The 24,379-nt window shown below is 39.3% G+C and overlaps 1 protein-coding gene across 3 annotated transcripts in view; it reads left to right on the top strand.

Moving 5' to 3' along the window:
• Positions 1–24,379, top strand: part of KCNC1 (potassium voltage-gated channel subfamily C member 1) — a 131,085-nt gene that overhangs the window by 1,331 nt on the left and 105,375 nt on the right. The gene's annotated exons all lie outside the window — the stretch shown is intronic.

Below are 24,379 nucleotides of genomic sequence, written 5' to 3'. Positions count from 1 at the left end.
CCCCAGCAGAGAGAAATGCCTTGTCCAGCCGTCTTAGGAGCTAACGGCTCTCTCCCCTTTATGAGATGGAGAAAGGGTCAATGGGAGCAGGCAGCCCCTGGGAGACTAGGGCATTTGGAGAGTTTCTCGGCTTGGACTGGGAAGGGGGGTCTGTTCCTTTCTCTTTTCTCATACGTACCATGTTCAAATATTTATGATCGTGCTTCTCCGAGAATGGGTAATTCAGTTCCTCACCTCCTCAATCTGTCTTTTCACTTGTGGAAAATGCAAAGTATTAAGCAGAGGAGAGGGTTCATTCATGTAGAAGGGACACTGTGTTTGACAGGTTTCTTCCCTGGCTACTGAAGGACAGCTCCTCCCCTCCTGGTGCCTGCGGTTGTTTTGGAAAGGGAATGCACACTGGTGCAGTTCACAGCATAGCTGTGGATAAAGATGATCTTAAACAGTCACCCGACTCCTCTAAGGAGGTACCTTTCATGCTCTTACAGAGGAGGATAATTACATTAATTAGGGCCTGATTCTGCTCCTATAGTCAAAAGTAGAGAAGACATTTACTTCAGGAGCAGCAGCAGGATTAACCCCCAAGATACCCATATCGATAAGCAGGAAAATAGATGAAGGGTAATGCCTTCGCAAAGAAATTGGTTTGGATAGGTTTTACTCCTCTCTTAAACGTACCTTTGTTACAGCATAATTGCTGCCAGCCCTCGGTAGGGATGAGCGGTGCTTTGGTGTGGCAGGATGATCAGTGTTCCTGAGGTGGATCAAAGAAGCGAGATCAGATTAGGGAGCAAATTGGACAGATGGAGGAAAGAGAAGTGGAAATGCAGGGAGCAGGGACAGGGGAGCTCGTCCTGTATGAATGGGTGGTGGAACAGCAGCTGCTGGGGACTCAGTCTGAGCAGAGATCTCCAGCAGTGAGCCACCAGGTCTGCAGACTGAATGAATGGGGAAAGCTGGAGCACAGCCTGGAGTTATATCTTGGTGCATTTCTAAAGATTCTTGTTTGCACACCCTTTGGAGATTTCCTCCCTGAACAAAGAAGTTAATATTTTAAATGAATTCCTTTAAACAGCACGGAGGATAAAGGAATAATAAAATATTTACCACGAGATGAAAGGATAATGCTGTTGAATTGCAGCTTTCGAATCCCTGATTTCTGCCAAGGGAACATGGAAACAGAGAGGGAAGGCTGGAGGGTATCCTTCAAAAGGCTTAGTTAGCTTCCTTTAATCAAGCCCAATGTTAGCAGGTGTTGATTTGAATGGCAGATCTCTGGTGCCCAGGAATCTGTTGGTAAAACACATTTCAAGTCAAAGCAGTGTGGTTGTCCAAGATTTTGTGGAATGGTCCAAAAGCCAAATGGATAATGCTGTCCCAATGAAAAGGATACAAACAGAGGCTAAAGCACCTTTTTGCTTGGAAGCATTATGATATTTTAGGTCAGAGGACAAAAATCTATAACCAATATTAAGAGTCTTTGTGATGTGCTAGCTGGACTTCTAGGAGGATATAAATTCCATTTTCTAATTCGCCATGGGTATTTTCATTTAGGAAAAGGCACTTTATAAAGTGATTTGGGGTTGTTGCTGGGTTTTGCAGTAGATGTTATACCGTTGTTCACAATTACATGTGCATACCTGGTAGAATTCAACCCCTGATTTACCTCTAAGTTTTTCTTTCCTTAAAGGATTGTTAAACTAGAGAAATATGAATTCTGGGCAAAGTTGAAGTATATACTGAATATTTAATGGGTTAAATATGATTCTTTAACTTGTATCTATGGAGATGTAGGCCATAAGCATTAATATTTTGCATGAAGGAAGATGGCTTTCATCATCAACACATGCACACACTGTCCATTAAGAAGACATTATAAGACACTTAACATTTTCTAATAAAAGCCATATGTTATGGTTATGGATGTAAAAAGAGATGGGAGTTTGATTTATGCCCCTGTAACCTAACACAGACATTGCAAAAAGACCTTAAACTCACAATAGCTAATTTAGAGTAAAAATAATTGATAGCATCATTAACAAGTGAATGGTATATTAAAGCAACCATTAGTAAAGTCAGGCAACAAATCCACTGTTACCTCACTTTTAATTGTGTACGCTACTTTCAATTACAAACTGTATTTCAGTCATGCAAAAATTTAAATTCGCATTGCCATCTTGTCAAAAAAATACATCACAAAAATGTGTCATCCTAATTGGATCTGAGACTTGTACTAATGGTGGCTATTATATACATGTTTGGTGTTTATGTATGGCACCAAAATGTATGTCAAAATAACATCTTAATATAAGCATCGGTTTACATAACCATTATACTTTCACACTTGGGCAAGTAAAAGGAATACAGTATATGAATGTTAAGATTAAATGAAAACCTGCATATCTGAATAAAGCAAGATTTCTCTGGACTAAATCTGGTACACTAAATTAATGTCGAGGAAAGCTATGGAAAGCTCAGCATTTACTCAGATCTAGCCATTCTTGGAGCATTTTGGTAGACACTGCTTACAAATACAAGTATATTTGACTGTTTTGCTTCACCAGGACCTAACTCATACTAAATTACATGTATTCTCATTGTAGATGGCCAGGGGAGACTCAAGAGCATTTGTGTATGTCAGGCAAAATCAGCTAACTCTGCAAATTTTGCCTATTTCTAAACTTACTTTGATAAAGCATAAGCTTCCAGTCACCAGTCATTTGTCTTTAGGTGAAACATAGTCAACAGTTTCTTGTTAAAATTATAGTGGCTGAGTTTAAATTCTAGTTTTCTAAACACTGATTTCTTAAATAAGGTAATTCTTTCTAAAAAGATTAAATACTTTAAAAAATTGCATCATCTTCTAAATCTGTAATTAGAAAAGGTAGCTTGTTTCAAATCACAGATTGCCTTAGACACCTACCTTAATAAGATAAACGGGTGTTGTACTTCTCCATAATTTAAAGAATCCACATTTGGATAACAGAGGCAAAGTCTGGTACCTGGAGTCTGAACAGAGTAACAAATAAGGTGATGGAAAAGATCAGACTTACAGAGATACTGCATGCATATGCAGACAGACAGGCATCCAGGTAGATTTTCAAAAGTATCTGATCAGGCAGCTGCATGTCAATGGATATTGTGCACCTAAATCGGTGAGGCGTTTCTTTGAACCTTATTAGAACTGTCTTTTTTGCGTGGTCAGGCGACTTTGTAAATTTATTTTTCAAAAGTAGATGCAAAGGGGGAAATAGACTCAAAGTCACACAGAAAGCTACACAGATAAGCTAAAGCAGCATATCCAACAGTTACGTTGTAATAGAGTTCCTGCCTTCTGCATAGTAGACTTCACAGGCTCCTCAGTACACAAATGTGTGAAAAATATTTTCTTAGCACCCTCTCTCCTTTATATTTATGTCTGGTCATGCTGTTCTTACACTAGTGAAGCTCCCACTGACTTTCTGGGGAGTTTGGCCTGCAGGTATCGAACATCTTTGCCCCTTTCTTTCTCCTCCTCTCCTCCCCCAGTAGGATAAGCTTGTGTTTGTGTTAATTCACAGGCGTTAGGTTAGTCAGTGCTTGGGAACCAGGAGCTTTCAGCTGAGATTCTGCGCTAGTGCTCCCATTCAAATTGGACGGTTAAGCTTCATTAATGAACCCTCAGGGAAGCTTTTGTAGTCCTCTCAAATAAACATTTTTACAGTTTTTAAATAAAAGCTGGTTGGGGTCCTATGGAAAGTTCTCAACAGCTTGACTTGCCATCCTGGCATATGCTATACAGCTCTGATCTGGAAGAGGAAAGGCTTATGGCAAAACTCTCACTCGCCTGTTCCTCATGTTGTCCCTTCACATCCTGTAGAAGGATCTGCTTTCCTCAGTGGGTGATTTTTGAAGGACAAGTTTCTGACACTGGACACTGAGGAGACAGGAAAAAGGATAGTGGGGAAGATATGAGGAGAAAGGTATTCCCCGGGGATTTCTTCCAGCTTTCTTTTGTACATTCCAGAGCATTTCAGCCTTGCTGTGTTCATTTAAACTGATTTTTCGCTATAAAAACTACCTCCCTTAGGTACAAGAAGGCTTACGGGATCCTAGTTCCTGAATAACCATACTGTCTGGAGGCTTAGAGGCTGGGGTAATTTCTGCTCATCCTTTACCCTGGCCCAGTACAGCTAAGCTCAGGAATTGGGGAAAGTATCAGGGAGTGGGAAAAGATACTCATCACCCTTCACACGGGGAGCTTATTCTGCAGCCATCTGACGTGGGACACACTTTGCACAGGAGAGCTCCACAGACAGTGCTCCAGAGGCTGCTGCCGAGCACGAGCAGATAGGGAGAGAAAGGAGGAGAGCCACCCCACACGCTTTCTCCCACCCACAGGCACCCTTCTCCCCGGGGAGAGCTTTCATCAAAGGGGCCCTGATGGAGCTGCTCTCCTGCCTTGGGCCTTTCTGCAAGGTCTCCCCTGCAGAGGCATATCTAATCCTGCACTGAAGCTGGCTGCAGGAATTCTCACCATATACTTTGGCAATTAACGAGACAGCCTAATTTTAACTGCACGCTGCATTACAGCTCTGGAAAAATGAGAATCTTTCCCCATTAAATGAAGTTTCCCCTGCACTTGTAGTATAATGGAATTACAGATAGACATCTATTAACTACCATTCTATCATTCATTATTAATATAGTTCCTAAAATCCCATTTTATTCCTATTTTCGCCCACCAAGGGACATGTTACTGCCAATCCTTATATAACCCATTAGTAAGCATGGTATAGTCTTCTCTGCATCCTGTTGAAAGAAGCCTTTGCGATGCCAGGTAGAAAGTATTCACCGCTCACAGCAAGTCCCACGTTCAGTCCCTATGAAATTAGCCAAGGTGGGAGCAGGCACAATCACAAATAACTCCTGGGAATTGTCCCTCTGACTTCAGAAGTAATAGATTTTAAAACCACCATCACCAAAAAAAAATCATAGCAGCCATGCAGAATCATGACTCCCTTGGTTTGCGTTGTTCAGAAACACATAGGAAGATACGATGTACGCCCAGAACATCTTACAATCTCTTTGAAGTCACAACCTCACAAGGAGATGAGAGGGATGATGTTATCTACCTGACAAATCTATGGCTGGCTAGTACAGACTTAGCAGTTTTAATTCAAGGGTGTTTTTTTTTTAATCCATTTGCCTATTTCCAATTTTATTTCTATTATTCTAAAACCTTAAAAAAGAACAGCATCTGTTGCCATTTTAATTTTTTTTTAATCTTACTTAATTTTAATGTTTCTAGGTTACAAAATTTACTCGATTTAGCCAAGGCTGTGATTGTATGGATCATATCATCATATGCATACACATATATATGCCTTCCTCTCACTGCCACCTCCTACGATGCTGAGTGGGATTTCCATATGAGGAAGGACTTCAAAATTAAACCATCCCAAAATACTTCTGAAAATGTAACTGTGGTGCCACTGAAATCAATATGAATCTAGTGACTGGTTTCAGTGTGGTATTTGGTCCCTTCTCTCTTTAATCCATCCAACTGTGTGCCTTCAGTTATTTTCTTTGCCCTTCTCCTGACATTTGCTATTTTGGTCTCGGTTAGGAAAAAAAAGGTAACAAAATACTGGAATTCTCTGTTGGTATACCATGAGACAAAGGATAAAAAGATCTGTGGATGAATGATAGTATTTCTATTTTAGAACTGCTCACAAAGATGATACATTAGACTATGTCTAGGAAAACTATTTTTCCATCTTGTTTTTCCTTCTGCTGTGCAGTTGAGTATTCAATGGTAGTCATCTTTCTTATTTGTAAAAATACGTGACTGATCTGTGTATATTTATGGTAGTACTTTGGTAAAGTTGATACATATTGCCCTTCTTTTAACATAAGGAGAGATGTTAGCAAATCAGCAACAGAGGGCCTAGCCTTACTGTTACTGAAATTCAGTGCCAAAATTACCACTGACTTCAAGGATAGAAATGAATTTTCCTGCAGTATGGTTCAGGATAACAAATTAATTGCAGTGTACTGCTTTTTAATAGATACATTCTGTATTTCCATTCCAAAGCACTGAAGCGCAATAGATCTTAGCAATTTATTAGGAGCATACATATTCAAATATATATTTTTATAATCATTTACAGACATGGCCATCTTTAGCATATTGCATCAAAACATAGGAGCTCTAATACTGACAAAGCTCTTCATGATCTGGCACTTTTTATTGCAAAATACTATAGAATACATCCCCATTCAAACCACATGACTCCAATTAACATTCAACCAAATCATATCCAAGCGCTGTATCTCATAAGAAAAAGGGCAAGCAGGGGTATTCAGATTGAAAAATTGGGCCCTAATTGATAATCAAGTGCATAATTCTTTCTCATGCAAATACAGATGGCAAAACTGAGTTTCCATTTTGTATAGGCTTGATTTTATGAAAATTCAGTGCATACTTAGGGGATAAGACTAATAGAACAGCCATTTTGAGATCTTTGCAATTGTATTACAATTAGCTTCTCAGTTACTATATACTGAATTTGATCTGAGGAAGGAACAGTATTAGAAGGCTGACTTGGCTTTCTCTACTGAATATTGCATTACATAAATATGTGATTCACTCCAAATGGTACACAGGAGTGTTAGGATCAGATGAAATCAGAGAAATCTATGAATCTATGGAGAACCACCTCCTCCCTCTGGAATATAAACCAAATGCTGTCATTTCTAGAATAATTTTTACATCTTTCTCCTGTGCTCAGTAAGGACCCAGATTTTGCTATCTTCACTCCTACTCTTGTAGTGATAGCTTACTCCAGGAATACCCCCATTTCCTTCGGGCTGAGAACAAGGTACTACCCAACACGGTTAAAGGTGAAAGGACCAGGTCCTAATTGATTTTCACTTCTTTCAGATATAATTTAGAAGATATAATGGGGGCTCTTATAAATCATGCTATAAAAATTATGAATAAATCTCAGTCCAAGGCTTTTTGCAATGATTGCTTATGATGTAAGACCCTTTAATGACAGTAAGTTAAAATTGCATTGTAATGGCCCTTTGTAAATGCAATAAATCTCTGATTTCAGTGCACTGCAGACAGCCGGCGAAGTGTGTGCTGCACATGAGCTACCAACACAGGCACACACTGCCAGCACACACTTACGTAATTATGTTGATACTTCAGTAGCAGCAGTAAATCTTAGCCCTGCTAGATTTACTTTGAGAAAATGTTCAGTCAAGACCATTGTGGTGTTGTGACCGCATGAAATGGTTTAAAATATCCTACTGGCTTTTAACTTGAAAACCCGGGAAAGAATGTCCCTTTAAAAAGCAGTAAGATGGATCATTGTTGTGGTTTAACCCCATCCAGCAACTAAGCACCACACAGCCGCTCACTCACTCCCACCCCCACCCAGTGGGATGGGGGAGAAAATTGGGACAAAAAGCAAAACCTGTGGGTTGGGATAAGAACAGTTTAATAGGACAGAAAAGAAGAAAACTAATAATGATAATACTGATAAAATGACAACAGCAATAATAGAAGAATTGGAATGTACAAATGATGCACAGGGCAATTGCTCACTACCAGCTGATCGACACCCAGTTAGTCCCCGAGACGCGATCCCCTGCCCCCACTCCCCCCAGTTCCTATACTAGATGGGACGTCCCATGGTATGGAATACCCTGTTGGCCAGTTTGGGTCAGGTGCCCTGGCTGTGTCCTGTGCCAACTTCTTGTGCCCCTCCAGCTTTCTGGCTGGCCATGAGAAGCTGAAAAATCCTTTACTTTAGTCTAAACAATACTTAGCAACAACTGAAAACATCAGCGTTATCAGCATTCTTTGCATACTGAACTCAAAACATAGCACTGGACCAGCTACTAGGAATACAATTAATTCTATCCCAGCTGAAACCAGGACAATCATTTGGTTTTAAATAACAAAGGCAAAACCTATCCCTACTGAGTCTTATAATTTCCCAGAGACAAATACAAATTAAAATAGGTATTTTGGTCTGCACAACCAAACCACATCCATCTTCCTTCCTGAATTTCCTGGATTATCTACTCAGCATTCACAAAAAAATTTAAAAATATGCACAGAAATACACCAACAGGGTAATAGCTTCCTGTTTCAGCTGCAGCAGAATCCCTATTCCTGTCCACCTCTGACCTCCAAAAAACACATTTAAAACATTACCTGCATTTCCCTATTCAAATACAGAAAGATCTGGTCAGTTCAGGTTGCTTATTATTTGACATGCATCAGAAATTCTGCTGAAGATTTCACTTTGAAAATTCATTCCAATAAGCCTGTTCTATTTTTTTGTTTGGATTCTTGCAGTCTTCATTACACTGGATCAATTGACAGGTATAGATGGTGGAGGCCAGTTTTGTGATTTATCCAGTTATTAATTAAATGAAAACCTTCAGTGAGAATGCTTCTAATTTGATAACAGATTTCCAAAAAAAAGAATAGGGAGAAACCCCTAAAAATGCTGAGCACCTACAACCTCCAGCGCAAGGGAAGTCGTGTCTTATAGCAGAAAAGGACATGGGCAAAGAGTTAAGAGACCATCAGTAAAATCCCACCCCCCGCCTCATAGGGCCACTGCCACAGCTACCACTGATTTTAGTGAGATCCAGCCAGAGACCCATGCAGACCTATTTCAGGCAAAATTTTTCAGGACAAGGACAATTGTGTAATTGCCACAACACTCGATGCAAAAGGGCTTGCCTTCACAGCACCCTCTGATCTCTAATCTAAAAACAAGACAACATGACATCAGCCACATTGTGCTATTCCTGTTTCTTTTTTTAGCATGGTTCTTCCCATTGCTTCTAGTGTAGAATTTTACAAGAAATCTAGTGACAGTACATCTTAGCACTTCTTGGGAATGTGTCCCGCATAATGCAGAACTGATTTTAACTCAGGCTTTTTCAGTAAAGCACTTGTAAGGACAAACCAAGAACAACCTAACCATGCTATGATAGCTCAACCAATACCAGACTGAGTCAATTGCTGGGGGGTGGTGTTTGGTTTTCTTTTTTGGGGGCAGTAGCAGATCATTTTAGATCTGAATTTTGCTTAAGCAATATTGAAATTTAGTGTTCAGCTGATAGGAGTTCAGTGTTTATCCTACCAAGAAGTCCCAAATGTGCTAGCGATTTTATTAGAAGACCTAATGTAAATTTCAAAACTGTATAGATTACTTGAAATGTTAGTTATGTCTAAGCAGCAGGAAATCAATAGTGCAAAAGTGCATTCACTGTTTTAAGGAAAACATCTTTTGGAGAACTTGCTCCGCTAAGAAAAGCAGCTCAGTTTACCTTGTGTCAGCGACATGGACTAAAGGCAAATGAAAAGTTTGAAATTCAATAGCAATTCTATAGCATCTTCAACTCTAAACCACAAATTTATCTTCACGTATGTAATACCATCAGCTAGAGCAAGTCCTAAAACTACACATTTATGGTCCTCAAAGGATGTCTTGGCTAGGACAGCTGGGTAGGCCTTTGTTCTTATTGGGTGATCTTTAACATTCATTCCGAACAGTCCACACATGTCTAGAGAAATATACACAGACCTACATGGTGTGAATTTACTAGAAAGCAAAAAAAAAACCCCAAAACCCAACCCCAAAACCCCCCAAACCTGAGATTTGGACAGATGATTGCAAGCAACTGAATTAACGCAGCTTATCAAGCGAGCACTTGTTAGCAGATCTGACTAAAGTCATTATTTGTGCGCCCTACTTGCTTGCATATGTTAGCTCTGAAGAATCCTCTCAGGGGTTTCAGCTAGCATCTACAGCATGCCAGTAGTACGAAGGCAGGCCATATTTGTATAGCTTAGCAAATGAACATTTGCAATGGCACAAGCACACAAACAACACATTATATTAGGTCATTAAGCCACATCATTTAGGTATGCTTCAGCCCTTCTCATTTTCTATGAATTTTACTGTGTGTGGAATCATACAAGACATTTAATCTTAGCGTGTCATTTTCAAAATAGAAAAACAACTTTTCTCAGGTTACTTGCTTTGCATTTTTTCGTCCCTCCCTTATTATGTGTTTATTGCAGTAACAAGCACAATAGGGTTATCATCTCTGTTGATGCCTCTAATTGCTATTACCAGAAAACCAGCAACTTAACAATAAGCATCTCTGGGAAGAATTTACACTACACTCAGATGTAGTGTTTCCCAAACCAACCTGGACCGGAGCAGAAGATCACCCAAAGCCATGATTCTTCAAAAGGTGCAGTATGAGTATGAGTTGTGCCAACCACTGCAGAGACAGCAGGGCTGGGCACCCACCATCTCTCCATCACTCCCGTGTCATGGAAATCTAGCAGTCAGTTCCCACATCTTCACTTCTGAGGCCAGACTCATGAAAGGATGTAGCCATGTGAGTTCAAACTTATAATTTCCAAAACACTAACCACACAGATGTAATTTTTTTTAAAAGCATATTAAAATTTCTCAGTGCCTACAGAATAGTTTCTGTGCCCAGAACTGCTTTAGTATTGTTGCCAATGGCCTTATATCAAAGCCTTGTTAATGCCCGTAATTTTTCTTTACTAACAGGCACCATCCATTAAACGTACTTGCTGAATACACACTAAATATAAGCTGTTTTCAAAAAGATGCTCAAATGAAATCAGGAGATATTAGTCGTGTGAAACAGTTCCACAGATGTAATAATTCAGCGGCTACAGTCTTTTGCTTAGAATGTGAAATTTCAGGTTTAATATCTTCCTCCAACTGCATGATTTCAAATTTTCATCTGTCTCTGCTCAAGAGACTTCCCAACTTCAGACAGCAGCATAATCCAGGCAGTTAGTGAAGTTGATGCAGTTTGCACGGTGTGAGGATCTCGCAAACCAAACATTCGGTATGTGGGAAAGCAGCATTTTCCAAGAACGTGGAATAAAGAAGCTGTTCCTGTGTGGTAATTCTAGGCTACTGAATTCAGCAAGATTAATAGCAATAACCAGATATGTGTAGTGACATTATCAGAGACAGCGTAACTTTAGCATGTGACAACGCTATTTTTTTATTTTCAGTCACTCAGTAGTTCGAAGCCAGTTCCTATTAGAAATAACTGTATGTTGTCATCATGCAGTTGACTCCAGAATGAGCCACGTGCAATGATTTAGTGATCTCTGTGCAGCCCCTATAGAGAAGGAACGTACAAAACGCACAAAAAAGTATGAGATGGTATGCAGAAGTAGACAATACACAGAATTAGGGAGAACTTCTTCACCCCAGGGTCTGAGCAGTTCTGCCATGCTGAAAAGTGAGCTCCCAAGTCAGTGTAAGGCTATATCACATGATTTGTTTTGAAAAGACCTACATTTCCCAGGGCTATCAATCTGTCACCTTTCAGTCATGCCATGTAAATACAAGCATTCTTAAAATCTGTGAAGGCTGCCTTTTCATCAATATTTTAACATAAACATTCTTTTAATTTAAATGGAAATTGATCACTTACATTTTATTACCTTTTAATACAAGTGCATTATCACCATTAAAGGAAAGTGATCTCAATTAAACTATTGCCAAGATAAATTTAACTTTGAAAAGCACTAGAACAAGTCTTTGCAAGATTAGGGCCTTTTACAGCACGTGTGCTTTAGCTCTGGTATTAACCAACACAGAAGGGATCAATAAACATTCTAGCTATTACATTTGCTGCCTTCATGATGCACATAACACTAGTACAAAATCTTATTGGAAACTGTAATGGGTATATTGTTAAATATCCCTCTCTACTGTAATTTACCTTATATAGAAGTCTTGCCAGGGGCTCTAATGAAGCAGAGGCAGTTGTGCAGTTTTACCATCTGTTATCAACTCCTGCTATAGCAGAAAAACAATTGTATTAGAATTTAGAAATGACAAACATTGAAAAAAATATTTTCTTTCATTGTTTAAATAGCTTTGCTGTGCAGTCTAAAGAACAAAATGTTTGGACAATAAATAAAACATTTTAAAAACTGATTTAATTAAAAAACAAGATCTAGCAAAAGAACAGTGATAGAGTTGTTCTACATAACCACAGCACAACAAAGAGCTATAAATAAGCAATCATGTTATATTCCACAGCCTTCAGATTTAGATTTTAATTCAGGGTAACACATCCTATTTTTATATCCTGTAGAAGAAGAAAAAAAGAAAATCAACAAAAAACCCCTTTGAAATAATTGAAAATTTTAAAAAGGCTACATCTATGCTATCTAATATAGGACCATAGGACCAAATTGTAGAGTACTTAGGAACTGAACCCTCCTATTCCTCTTTCCATCCTAAGTAAGGACCTGAAGGGTAAAAACTCCGAAGAACACTACAGTGTAGCTTCACTTATGTGCAATGGACTAAAAATGAATACTTAATATTTATATGAATCATTGTCAGTGTCAAGTAAGATGAAGCTTTTAAAAATAGAACCAAATCAGGGAATGAGTTTTAAGACTCAGTGGGTAAATGCCTCTTTACGTACGGTATTATTTATAGATATTTTTCTAATCTGTTCTGTCATCTTGTCTCTTAAATTATTAGAAAGGAAGCAAGGAAGAACTACGGCAAATGTAGATGAAAGAGAAATCTTACTGGGAACTGTGGCAGGAATATGAGCAAAATCTAGGAAGTCTGGAGCTGTGTTCCTAGGCCTCTTATTCTCTGTACGTTCTACATGAAAACCATTCCAGCCTATTTTGTAATTAAATATGTACATTTTTTTAAACTACTCTCTTGCAACAAGAGGAATGGCGTTTTTAAGACTCTGTTTGGCATCCAAAAGACCCACTACCACACCTGAAAACATGCTGAAAACAAGCTAATCACAAGCAGGTTTCAGACATTGGGCTAGCTCTTGTGTCAGTGGTCTTGCTAACTCTTGGACATCCCGCAGTAGCAAAAATCCCCTTTAGATATAAACGTTGATCTGACAAAGACAGTCACAACAGGAATTTCAGCATCAGATCCTGATTTTCATAGCTCCCTTTGAAGTCAATGACAGCTGCAGACGGTCTCTTCAAGTTGATCCCCAAAGGTTCTCAGCTAGGTATTGAAAAATTTTTAACATGTCAGTTGTGATAGCTTTGTGTGTCTATTTATCATCATCAGATAAGGAGACTGCCAGTACTAATATCTCCTTGCAACATGAAGGTTCTGAGAGTCTTAACCATTTATGAAAATACTTTTAAAAACTTCTACAAAAAGGACAAGATATAAACAAAATATTATTAGCATTTTAAACAAGTATTCAATATGGAAGTGCAAAATACTCAAGACTATTAGGATGAAAGTCACCTTGTAAGAAAATTCAAAGGAAGGGGGCACATCCACATCCACAAAGTTTCTGCCGGATTCTTGCAAATAGGGGAAAGTTATCTTTCACGTGTAGGAATCTGGGGAGGTCATCCTTATTTTCATTCTGCTAGGAGGTAGAGAACTCTGCTATGAAGCAATTAAAGCCATTTGTTCTCTTATGCAGACACTCACATTACACAACCTCCATCAGACAGGAATTAAAACTGAGTAAAGCAGGCATCTACATGGTTACGGAATACTGCACAGCGGGACTACGTATCCATAGGCTTTTGTTTTGATCATTTGAGTACCATTTTTATAAGCACCAATGTGAAGTACCTTTTTGTACTCTCTCCATCCAGGTAGGATTTTGAAGTAGCTGTATGTCTGCTGAGAACACCACACACAACTGCTCTTTGATTTTATCGCATTTCTTGCAAATACAAGCTTTTGCTGCTCTTGACTTCAGCAGCAAGATCTAATTCAGACCAGCAAGAAATTTCATCTAATCTCTTTTTATCCTGATTGTCCTAAATCTATTTTAGGCATAAGATGCAGATGTTTACAGGTGCGAAAACTGTGATAAATTTAAGCAGAGATCCTAGATGTGAATGTTAGGAACAACAGCGTTTTTTGGTTTTTTTTTTCCACAAGGATATCTGATTGCATTGTTCAGCCCAATAGCCAACCAGGTTTTATTTAGCGATGCCAGTCTAACAGATGTAATTTGCACTTATGGTAGCTGTGGGCACATCATTAATTCTAGTAACTGGAAAACTTACAGTAGAAATCCCTTTCTGTGGCATCCCTTGCTTCTCACTTTGACAGCTCTAGCAAAAGAACAACAACAAAAAATTTCTACTATAAGCTTGTACCTGACTGTCCAGATACAGCAGTAGTTTGGTCTAAAGATCTTCCTACAAGAGCTGTAATGTACACAGATGGCAAAGGGCTCAGAAATACATTCAGAAAAATGCAGTAGACAATTTATGTGTGGAAACTATTTTCACAAGCCTTGTACCATGTTTATCGAGAGAGCAGAAGCCGTATTTTAAGAGGCATATCAATAAAGATTTGGCTACAAATGGAAAAAAAAAAAATCTTCTCATTCACTACCTGCACTGCATATGATACTAGCTGTAATCATGAAAAATTTCAAGATGACATGAAGCTATCAAGCTGCATAATTCCTGCTAGTGCTCACTGCAAGTGCTCACCGCAGTCCTGCTATTAAAATGCCCACAGGCCACAAAAACTCTCTTAAGCCAACTCACTAGCCCAAATTATGACTTCTTCTAGTTAACAAAACTCACCACAGGCTTGCAGCTTTGGGTAGAATACATTTTTTTTCTTAAAATACACCTACCTTCATCAAAATGCTAAGTAGTCACTCGTGGGTTTGAATCTCCCATTATGCTGAGGCAGTGATTTTATTTTTTAAACACACACATAGAAAGAGACGAGCCAAAAGTAAAGTCACCATGCATGTCACCACCCCTCTTTAGCATTTATTCCACAGCCTTATTTGTCTTTCAAATCCAGCTACTCATGAGGGTTGCGAGGGAGGGAAAAGGTTGATGAAATTTTTTGTGGTTTTTTTGTTGTTGTTTTTTTTAAAGTTTGCAGATGATGTTTAGGGAGCCTTCTCACAATTTATGGCTCAGAAACAGGTTTTGGAGTATGAACAGTGTTATATGTACTCTGCAGTTTCAGATCTAGAGCTCATCAAATAACTGTAGATACATTTTCTTTTTGGCAAAAAAGATATTTTTTTCTGCCATTTCTCCCCCTCCTCTCAAAGAAGGTTTATTCAATGTTTCTTCCTTTTCTCCACGAGAAAAATTCCAAAGTTTTTTTCCCCCATTAGTTTCATTTTGTCCCCTCAGACTTACTTAATAAAAAAGTGAAAAAAGTAAAATGGTAGTCAAACAGAACAAACCAGCAAAGTTTAAGAGGGAATAACTAAAAGATAAAAGGCAAAGAATTTTCTGCACAAAATTTTGCTAAAATCTTTGGATGAGGAAAAAGCCTTGCCAGTTTGAAGTCTGTAGGACAAATATGACAAATTTTGTTGAACGTTTTCAAGGGAAAAAGGATCTCTTTTTTCCAAATTGCTTTTCTAATTTCCACTGAGTTATTTACAAATACACATCTTCTGCTTGCAGTCCTTTTCCTTGTTTGAGGTGGGGTTTTTCTGTTTGTTTGATTTTAAATCAGTTGAGAATAAAAACAGGTTTCCACGTATATCAGGAAAACACAGGCTTGCTCATGAATTTTTCTTTGAATTATTCTCAGCCTGGCTCTGTGTTTCTCTAGCCCTTTCTGGACATAAAACTACTCTTCCTTTTAGAAGGATCAACATCTTGTCCTTTTGATTATTCCTCTTTCACCCAGAGGCTGTGGCACCTATTCTTTTTTTTAAACCACATTTTAATTGTTGTTGGATATTTGATCTCCTGCTCATAGAGCATGGGATGCTATGCAGTGGAGGAACCGCAGTCATCATCAGACGTTAGAAGGACACTCTTTTGAAGCAGAACTACAGAAAATAGTGGTTCCAATGTAAGCAGTGAGAAGGAAAATGCCTGGAGTAGGATGTAGCAACAGTAAATAGATGGAAGGAAGCTTCAGAATTAGAAGAACAAAGCGCTGTGGGGAGGGGGAAGTCTCACCTTTCAATATTCAGTAGACATTGAAGAACAAATAGTGTTGGGACCTAGGAAAGCGAATGTAGGATGACAAATCACCAGCCCACTAGTAGAGAAACAAGACTGTCAAGAGCTTGAAATCTCAGACTGTGGCAACTTACAGCAAATCCTTTTCCAGCAAGGTGAGAACAACCTCATCAGAATAATTCAAATGAGTTTGCAATATGTCAATACATTCTGCATGTGCTGCAAGCAAGAAAGCAGCCCTCACAAGAGCCCAGGAAGAAGGGAATTTGCAGTAGCAGATTTTGTGGTCAAAAGAGCACATTTTGCTGTTGTGAGCTTGCCAAAGAGTGAAAAAAGGGTTAGGCTTTACAGTGAAAAGCCTTGTGTGTTATCACTAGTGCCAGCACTGGAGAAGTCTTTGCTGTAAGGACATTTGAGGATTTTGGATGGCATGTTCTGATGCACTTAGTTTTTTCTGTGGCCTGTGAAGGTCGAACACCTGGACAGCTGGCTCGAGAGCTTGGGGGGGGGGGGGGGGGGCAGGGAATAAGTAAAGGGGCCAACTTCACCTCTCTAAGAGCTCCAGGGTTCCAACCTAGCCAAACCAGCTTTTCCTCTTAGAAGTCCTGCACAAGAATTATGGCCTTCACCACACACACAGCCTCCTTTCAGCTGTGATCCAAACTACATGGGATTTCAGGAGAAAACAGCAACTGGCCTCATAAATATATAGGGCACTTGTGGAAGTGAGAGTGAGCCGCAGGCTCTTGCTCTGTCAGGCAAAAAGACGCTGTGCAAGTTTTGGTGGCAGTCCCCATAGGTATTATTCTGGAGGTGATTCTCATTGTGCATTAAATGCATGGGACAATTAGCACCCCTTCACCCTTGTTTGATCACATTAATTGAAAAAAAAAAAGTCTAGAATAAATGGGCAATCTTTAATTGAGAATATATGCTGTCTAATGAAAAGATGTGTCTTGTTAATGTATTCTGTTCACCAAGGATTCCAACATGAATCTATGTTTAAGATTCAGTGGCAGATACAGTGATGGAGCTGAAGCAACAAGGAGAGATAAGGTAGCAGACAGAAGCAGTACCATTTTGTGTAGGAAGCACAGGAATGCACCAACTCTTGATCTGACTTCAAATGTGACCTCTGGCAAGTTTCAACTTCTTGATAGTGATTGACATCTATAATCGGGATAATAGAACATTATTTATCTACCTCTTCTGGGTATTGTGGAGACTAACTAATGTTTGCACAGTAATTTGGAGATAAATTGGAGGTACTGGATGAATTTCCAGTATCATGTTTGCTTTAAGCAGGTGAAGTGAGGATATCTTTTTGACACAGAAAGAATTAAAGTTGTTCTCAAAATAAATCAGAGGGATCAGAAGGCAATCTTATCTTTTCTCCATTCTGATTATTCAGCATTTCTCAAAAAGATTAACGGGAAATGAGAAAGCAAAGCTTTTGTGGGTCAGGGAGGTAAAATTTAGGAACATTTAACACTGTATCTACAAAACCTTTCTAAACAACAGTTAAAAATTCAGAAGATTCTTTTTACTCTTTCAGATGAAAAATTAACACAAGACACCCAGTAGAATATGCATAACAGATTATTGACAGATCTACTAAATAACTTTTAATTAAATAATGACAAAGTTTAAAAATGGAATACATGTATCCCCAAGTAGACATTTTAAAACAAAACATACAAAATTAAAGCACTAGCAGACTTAATCATACCCTGCATTTTAACTGGTTCTGGTTTACAGCAACCTCATAAAGCCAGAAAATAGTCTAAGTGAATTAACCCATTGTCTCCATAGTGTGTTCTGAATAGAGATTTCAAACTGAAGGCGCAAGTTATACATCAGCCCTCAAGTGGCAATAGAATGAACCCTTGATTTTTATCTTGGCTGTTGTCAGAAAACACGTTGCCTTCCCAGAACAGGCAGACTAAGTATGAGCTGATAGCTGTGTCTAGCAAAATGGGTCTCTTCCAAGAAGACCAACACCCTACAGAATAAGATGCCAGAGCAGATGCTGTATATGCTGAAGCCTGACATATGCTGAAGCTCCCTGAGCAATCACAGAAAGGCACAAAGCATACTGGGAGCAGTCACCTTTTTCTCAGCTGGGTTGGCTTTATCTCCAGGATCATCTTTATGTTATGAGACCTCTGGCACAAAGGCATCAGACAGATATTGAACATAAGCTATTCACTTCCTGAGGAAACATTCAGCCAGAAGTGGCAGAGGTACAATTACAGAACAGGATGAGAGGCAAAGAAGTCAGGACAGACACAGCAGAATGACACTTGGACCTCTTCTGTCAGTATGTTGGGACTGGGAGTAGCCTAGTTATTTCCCTAAAGACACAAGGAGCAAGTCAGATGATACAAGAGTTGCACATCTGCTTTGTAGATACCAATCTCTTTGAAAATACCCTTTGACTAGGATGCAGACCACAGAGTGTGTTGATGATACGTGAACAGCACAAGACCCACTTGCTGGTGCCTTCTTCCACTATAATAGTCTGGTAATTCTTGCTATAGGCGAGCACAAAATGGCTAGGTGCCTTTGATATTGCTCAGGGGCCATTGTGTTCCTCAAAAAACATGCACCACTGTTGAAGAATTAATTCTAACTCATATTTACCAGGGTCTTGTTCCTTTATGGTATACAGGGATGACCTGAAATCGCGTATATCCTGGTTGTCGAATTCAAGGGATCAGAAGTGTCAAATTTGACCTCCCTGGTTTTTTTTCTGGAGTAATTCCTGAAGGCACCAGGAATTACTCCTCTTCCAAATGGAAGAGCAAGGGAAAGCTGCTGGAATTTTAACCAAAAAACCCCTTTCTTCCCCAGTCTTCACTGATTATAATTAATATTAAGTTAATCAAAACTCAAAGCAAAACAAAAAAAAAAAAGGTCAGAAACCAATTATGTTAGAAATATGTTCCCCAGTCAATTGCTTGCTTTTCAGGCTTTAGCAATGTTGTAATTTCAATACTTATGCAACCACCGTAGAATTTTCTAGGTCTGAATTTTACTTCAAAAGCAGAAACTTCTCACCAACCAACCCCTTCAGGTCCAAGCCTGTGAACTTTTTTCTCATAAGGGAAAAAAAAAACCCCAACAAAAAAAGGAATGAGCTTCCTTTTAAGTTTCCTTCACACTTTCAGCCTCCTCAGATGCCACCACTGCATCACAGAAGAAACTATGAGGCAACTTCCTTCCTGCTTACTGCAGATCAAGTCAAGGGCACTTTGAATCATCTGGGAGACATTGCCTTATAGCACACAGCCCTTGCAGAAAGAAATCCTCCGGGGAGATCAGTTTATGGCAGATTTTGTATTGTGCCAGGTTAACAGCATATGTATCACTGTCCTTTTAGCACAGACTGGAAGAAACTGTATTTGCTAAAGCTACGTAGCCAGAAAGCATACTTTAAAAATACACACTGTAATCAAATGTCTGTTTGTAACATTTATGACTTGGCAGATTGACTAGCACATCAGGCACACATTTTGATGGTTAATTTTGAGCCCTAATGCAGCAGAGCAGTCTTCTATCTGGCTGGTGTCTATCCTTTTCAAAAGGCAAAGGAGTGCATAAATTATGTTTAAAAAGAGGTAGGCATTTTCTACCCACAGTGTAGAGTCACTGTAGGTGGATTATTATCCAGGAATACTGAAGAGGTAGGAAGTCTGATTTAACCCATTCTTTGTAGTCTCCTTGCCTGGTATTGTTTTTACTGCTGACAGCCTAAAATTATCCATATGATAGGATTTTTCAGGTAGTTCAGCAGCACAGCAGCTGCATTTCAGACAGTCAGCAGGAGTTAAAACCCTAAAGCAAGGATTTTATTCTGAAATAATATCAGGTAAGCCCTAAAATAGCATCCAGTTGCCTCTGCTGATGTTGGCAACTATGAGGTTGTGCCAGTTTACTCCTGTTAGTATTTCCCTCACCAGACCCTACAGGACAAATGCCATATATTAGCAGAACAGGTTGAACTCTAAACCATCTTACAGATGACCAGCCTATTTTGAAGCCTATTTCTTCTGCAGTATCTTTACTACTGGGAAAACAGAAAGCAATAGCTTTTACACTGCAAACTGAGACATTTGTATGTCAGGATATGGGCATGACCTTTAGCTAATACAAATAAGCATAGAGATGTTCAGCTGAACAGAGCTACCTGCACTTACTCGAGTTGAGGACTTGGCCTTCTACGTGGAGCTCAAAGAAAATACTCCAAATTGTGATAAAAGTAATCGGCATCAGGGCTGAGCATGCCTAAATTCCAGTGATTTGCCTACAAGTTGCCAACAGCGAACATCTTCAGAAATAGGACCTATAAGAATAGCCAAAAAAGAGGAGGATTTGTAAATGTTTGAGTTTTAGATTATCATATGTATCGCTGTTCAACTTCTACATTTAGTATTTATGCAAAAAGGATACTATTTTCCTTGTCCACAACATCTCTTTTTCTGGAAATTCATAATCGTTCACAAAATGACTTAATCCTTTCAGTACCTCTACTGACATGTGCAAGTATTCTTCCAATTTTCTCACAAAATGTGCCAACTGAGGCACAGAAAGATCCCACTTTTTTCTCGAGCTATTCAAAAGAAATCATTAACAGAAATGAGAAAGGAATCCATCTTCCCACTGCTTTAAAAAACAAACAAACAAAAAATCCCAACAAAACCCCCACAGATTTCACCAGACTCACCATTGTAAATAGGTCTAAACAGGTCAAAAGCAGTAATGCTAAATCCAGAAGTACCTGTGTCATGCCTAGTTCCAATGGATGCTGCTCTACACCCTAGTATTTTTTCTACCTGAGAATGGTAGCAAAGGCTCAATATTTTCCAGGCACATTGGCATCTGTCACAACATCTTGGTCTTCTTTCCTGAATACCGATCGTTGTTCTCTAGAAAACAAACAAATGCCTTACTAGACTTGCTGAGTGCCACCAAGATGCAGGTAGGAATGTAGGCTTGTCCTCATCCCCTCCTGACCACGCTCAGGGAGCAGACGAAGAGCTGCTGGCCGATGCAGCCTCCAAGAGAAAGAGACCAGGCAAGGTGAGCCAGACCCATCTTTTGAGAGGAAAGAGAGGGGATATTTTGCTATTGCGATGAAAATAAAAGCTGCACCAAGTTAGTCAACAGAGCTGGTCATGCTTGAGGACACAAATGAGAGAGGAATCCCCCAAGAGGGGAGGGGAGCGCAGAAACATTTCACTCCTCTCCTTGGCAGCAACGTAGCAGCTGCTCTTCCCACCTTCCTCTTTGCCATCCTCTACAGATGCTACCCTTAGTGAATTGGCCATACTGGCTTGCAAGGTGCTCAGTTTAAAACTATCACCACTAAACTGAAATTCTTATTTCTACTCTGAACCTCAGGGGCACTCAGCAGAACTTCCATCATAGTCAGATATCTCCTACCCCATAACAAAGTATACTAAATAGTACCAGAACTCCTTCACCTGCATCCAGCAGCCTGTGCATGGGATTGCCTAAGGGTCCCATTTTAAATCCCACACGTGTGGAATTTATCCCTTGACATTCCCATTTCTGCTTATAGCAATACTTCAGTGAATCAGTTGACATCAGCTGTCGTACATACAGCATTAAAGTTCAGGCTCCTTGCTAAACAGAAGTCTCAGCAATGACTTTCTGACTACCTTAAACTCCCGAGGTAGGTCTCTGTTAAATAAAGTACTGCTCAGCTCTTCTGGAGTTCTTGAGTAGTTGTCTTTTGTTTGTAGTTAACCCCTGCCACCCTGTACTCGCTGGTATAGCTGAGCTGAAATTCTTATCTGTGATCTTGTCGGGGCTGAAATTTTTATTTTGCAACTATTTCCACTTTCCACCCAAATAAAAGAGAATACAAAGAAAGGAGAATTTTATTTTCCCAATATTTTGTAACACAAATTACAGGGAATGATTTTAAGATAACATATGAATTAAGGGCACCATCAGCATAAATCTAAATTCTGTTTCAAGACTGCCAAATACTGCTGCTCAGAAATAGATAGATATAGAGATTTCCAAAAATAACTTCTCTACATGAAAAATTCACACAAGATTCCCACAAAAACACCCCAAATTATTTTAAAAAAAGCATACTACAGCATTTATTACTTTATCTCCCTGAATGTTATTCACTATTTTCTTGGAGGAACGCTCAGAGGCCCCAGTAAAGAACAAGGCTATGCTGTGCTAGCTCATTTAACTAGGGAGACTGAGACTGTTTTCAGTGGTAATTAATATGAACAATAATACCTTAATTTATATAGATAGATACATCCATACATATATTTAAACCTTTTCTACAAGCGTGGAGCCTAGCTGGAGACTAGAAAAGACATCTTTCTACAGAAAATAGATCAGAGGCCCTCTCCCACCATTAACCTCTGGGACCTTAAGTCATGACATTTTTAAATTTAGAAAAGTTACTAGGATTTTTTAATAAGTTTTCTTACTCTTCTTGAGCCCTGAAAAGGTGAACTTATCGCAGACTGTTTATTTATTTCTATAGGTGTGACATGAATAATTAATGCCTACACATTTCTGAATATTTCTAAAGCATTCATGAAACAGATGTCTAACATACTCCTCAGACAGCCATTTGCAGTAAGGCTTTTGGCCTCCTATATCAAGAGTCCACCAATCAGCCCAGTTTTCCCTTTGCATATTCCTAAGTTTGTGCCCCTCTGTAAGAAAAGGATAACACCAGTGGAAACAAGCATTTAAATGCTATTTCTCAATACCTGTAGCTGTATTTTCTTTTATTGCCTATATACTGTACCTTTTTCTCAGCAGAATGTTTTTGTATCATAAGACGACAGAAACGAAGGCAGTACGTTAATGCCCATGCATCCAATTTTAAATCCCATGCTACTCCAACTTATTAAAAGGAATTTTCCCAGGGAGAAGGATACTTTCTCCAAGGATGGCTGTCATCTAGGGTCTCATCAGCTTTCAGATCTCTCAACGGACCAGTTTTTACTGATACTTTAGTTATTATTTTTTTAAAATCAATTTTTTTTGTCAAGGACCACCCCAAGGAAAAACAGATTGAGAAGCTACTGGTTCAAGAAACTGAAAACAGAAGGGGTTAGATCTTTCTAAGGCATCTGATGAATTCAGGCATATACTGTAATGTGCTACACTATTTCTAGAGAAGAATTGGATGCCACATTGCTTATATAGTGCACACAGTTATTGTGACTTTCTCAGGAGACTGACTTTACACACCTCTAGTTTGCACCCTCTGTGAGGAAGCGCAGCTTTAGGTTTTATCTGACTGAAGCAGGACACATTGGCAACCACAACACTGGGAGCTCAGAGATCCAACGCAGCAGCCTGGATGTTATCCATCTAATTTCAGTATCTAATCTCTCTAGACACTTATAATATGCCACTCGCTGGTGTGCTCCATCTTAGTTGATAGTAAAATCATTTAATACAAGTGAGTAGCGAGGCAGGTGACAGGCTGATTGATGGCAATGTCTTCATTTAAAGCTATGCAACAATACCAGACAGAGGTCTAGGGCAGCTCAGAAGTAGAGCCCTGCCTAGATTTGTTGGTATCTATGCAAGTTTATCATGCCAAAGCATGGTTTATACAATCTGCTAAATCATTTTCCTAAAAAGAAGTTGAGCTACCTCAAACCCATTTTTCAAAGCAAAGAGCATCAGCATTTCACAGGATACTTAACAGTGAGATTACAGAGAGAATTACCATTTCTCCCTCTTGACAGTGAGAATCTGCTTTTCCCCTACCTTATGGTAACCAAAACCAATACTGGCTTCTTGAAGCTACCTGTATTTTAACTGTGATCTCCAATGCCTCAGCGGCAAAGCTAGTGCTGTCTGACAACAAGCAGGTACACTCACCAACACTGCTAATGCTTGGTGTCATAACTCTGTCCTCCATATCATGTGAGTGGGAATCAGACAGACCCTTTAAGGCAAATTTGGTGTCCATCATTTGCTACAAATAGATGAGGGAAGCCAGCAAGTACCAAAAGCACAGATGGAAATAGAGAGATGCTCCTGTGGAGAGTGGTTCCTGCATATTAATACCCATAACTAAAGCTTGGGAAAGCCTTTGCCCCTTATTTCTTCATGGCACTCCTGCTCAGAGATCCCAGAAGGACAGACTGGAAACCACAGGGAATGCCATAAAAAGTTCATTTTTTACGAGCCTCCAGTCAAAGCCTAAAGGCAGGGTTTCATGTAAAGGAAAAGGGGGCTGTGCTGAGTTCAGAAAGCAGGAAGGTCTGTTCCTTTCCTAAGGGCCTTGAGCATGTCACGTTAATAATTCATGCCCACTTTTCCCTATTCCTTAAGCCCAGCTGGTTCTAG

This window comes from Accipiter gentilis, chromosome 17 (genome assembly GCF_929443795.1).
Source record: "Accipiter gentilis chromosome 17, bAccGen1.1, whole genome shotgun sequence".
Lineage (NCBI taxonomy): Eukaryota > Metazoa > Chordata > Aves > Accipitriformes > Accipitridae > Astur > Astur gentilis.
Note: the sequence above shows the minus strand (reverse complement) of the source record. Positions and strands in the feature narration are given on the sequence as shown.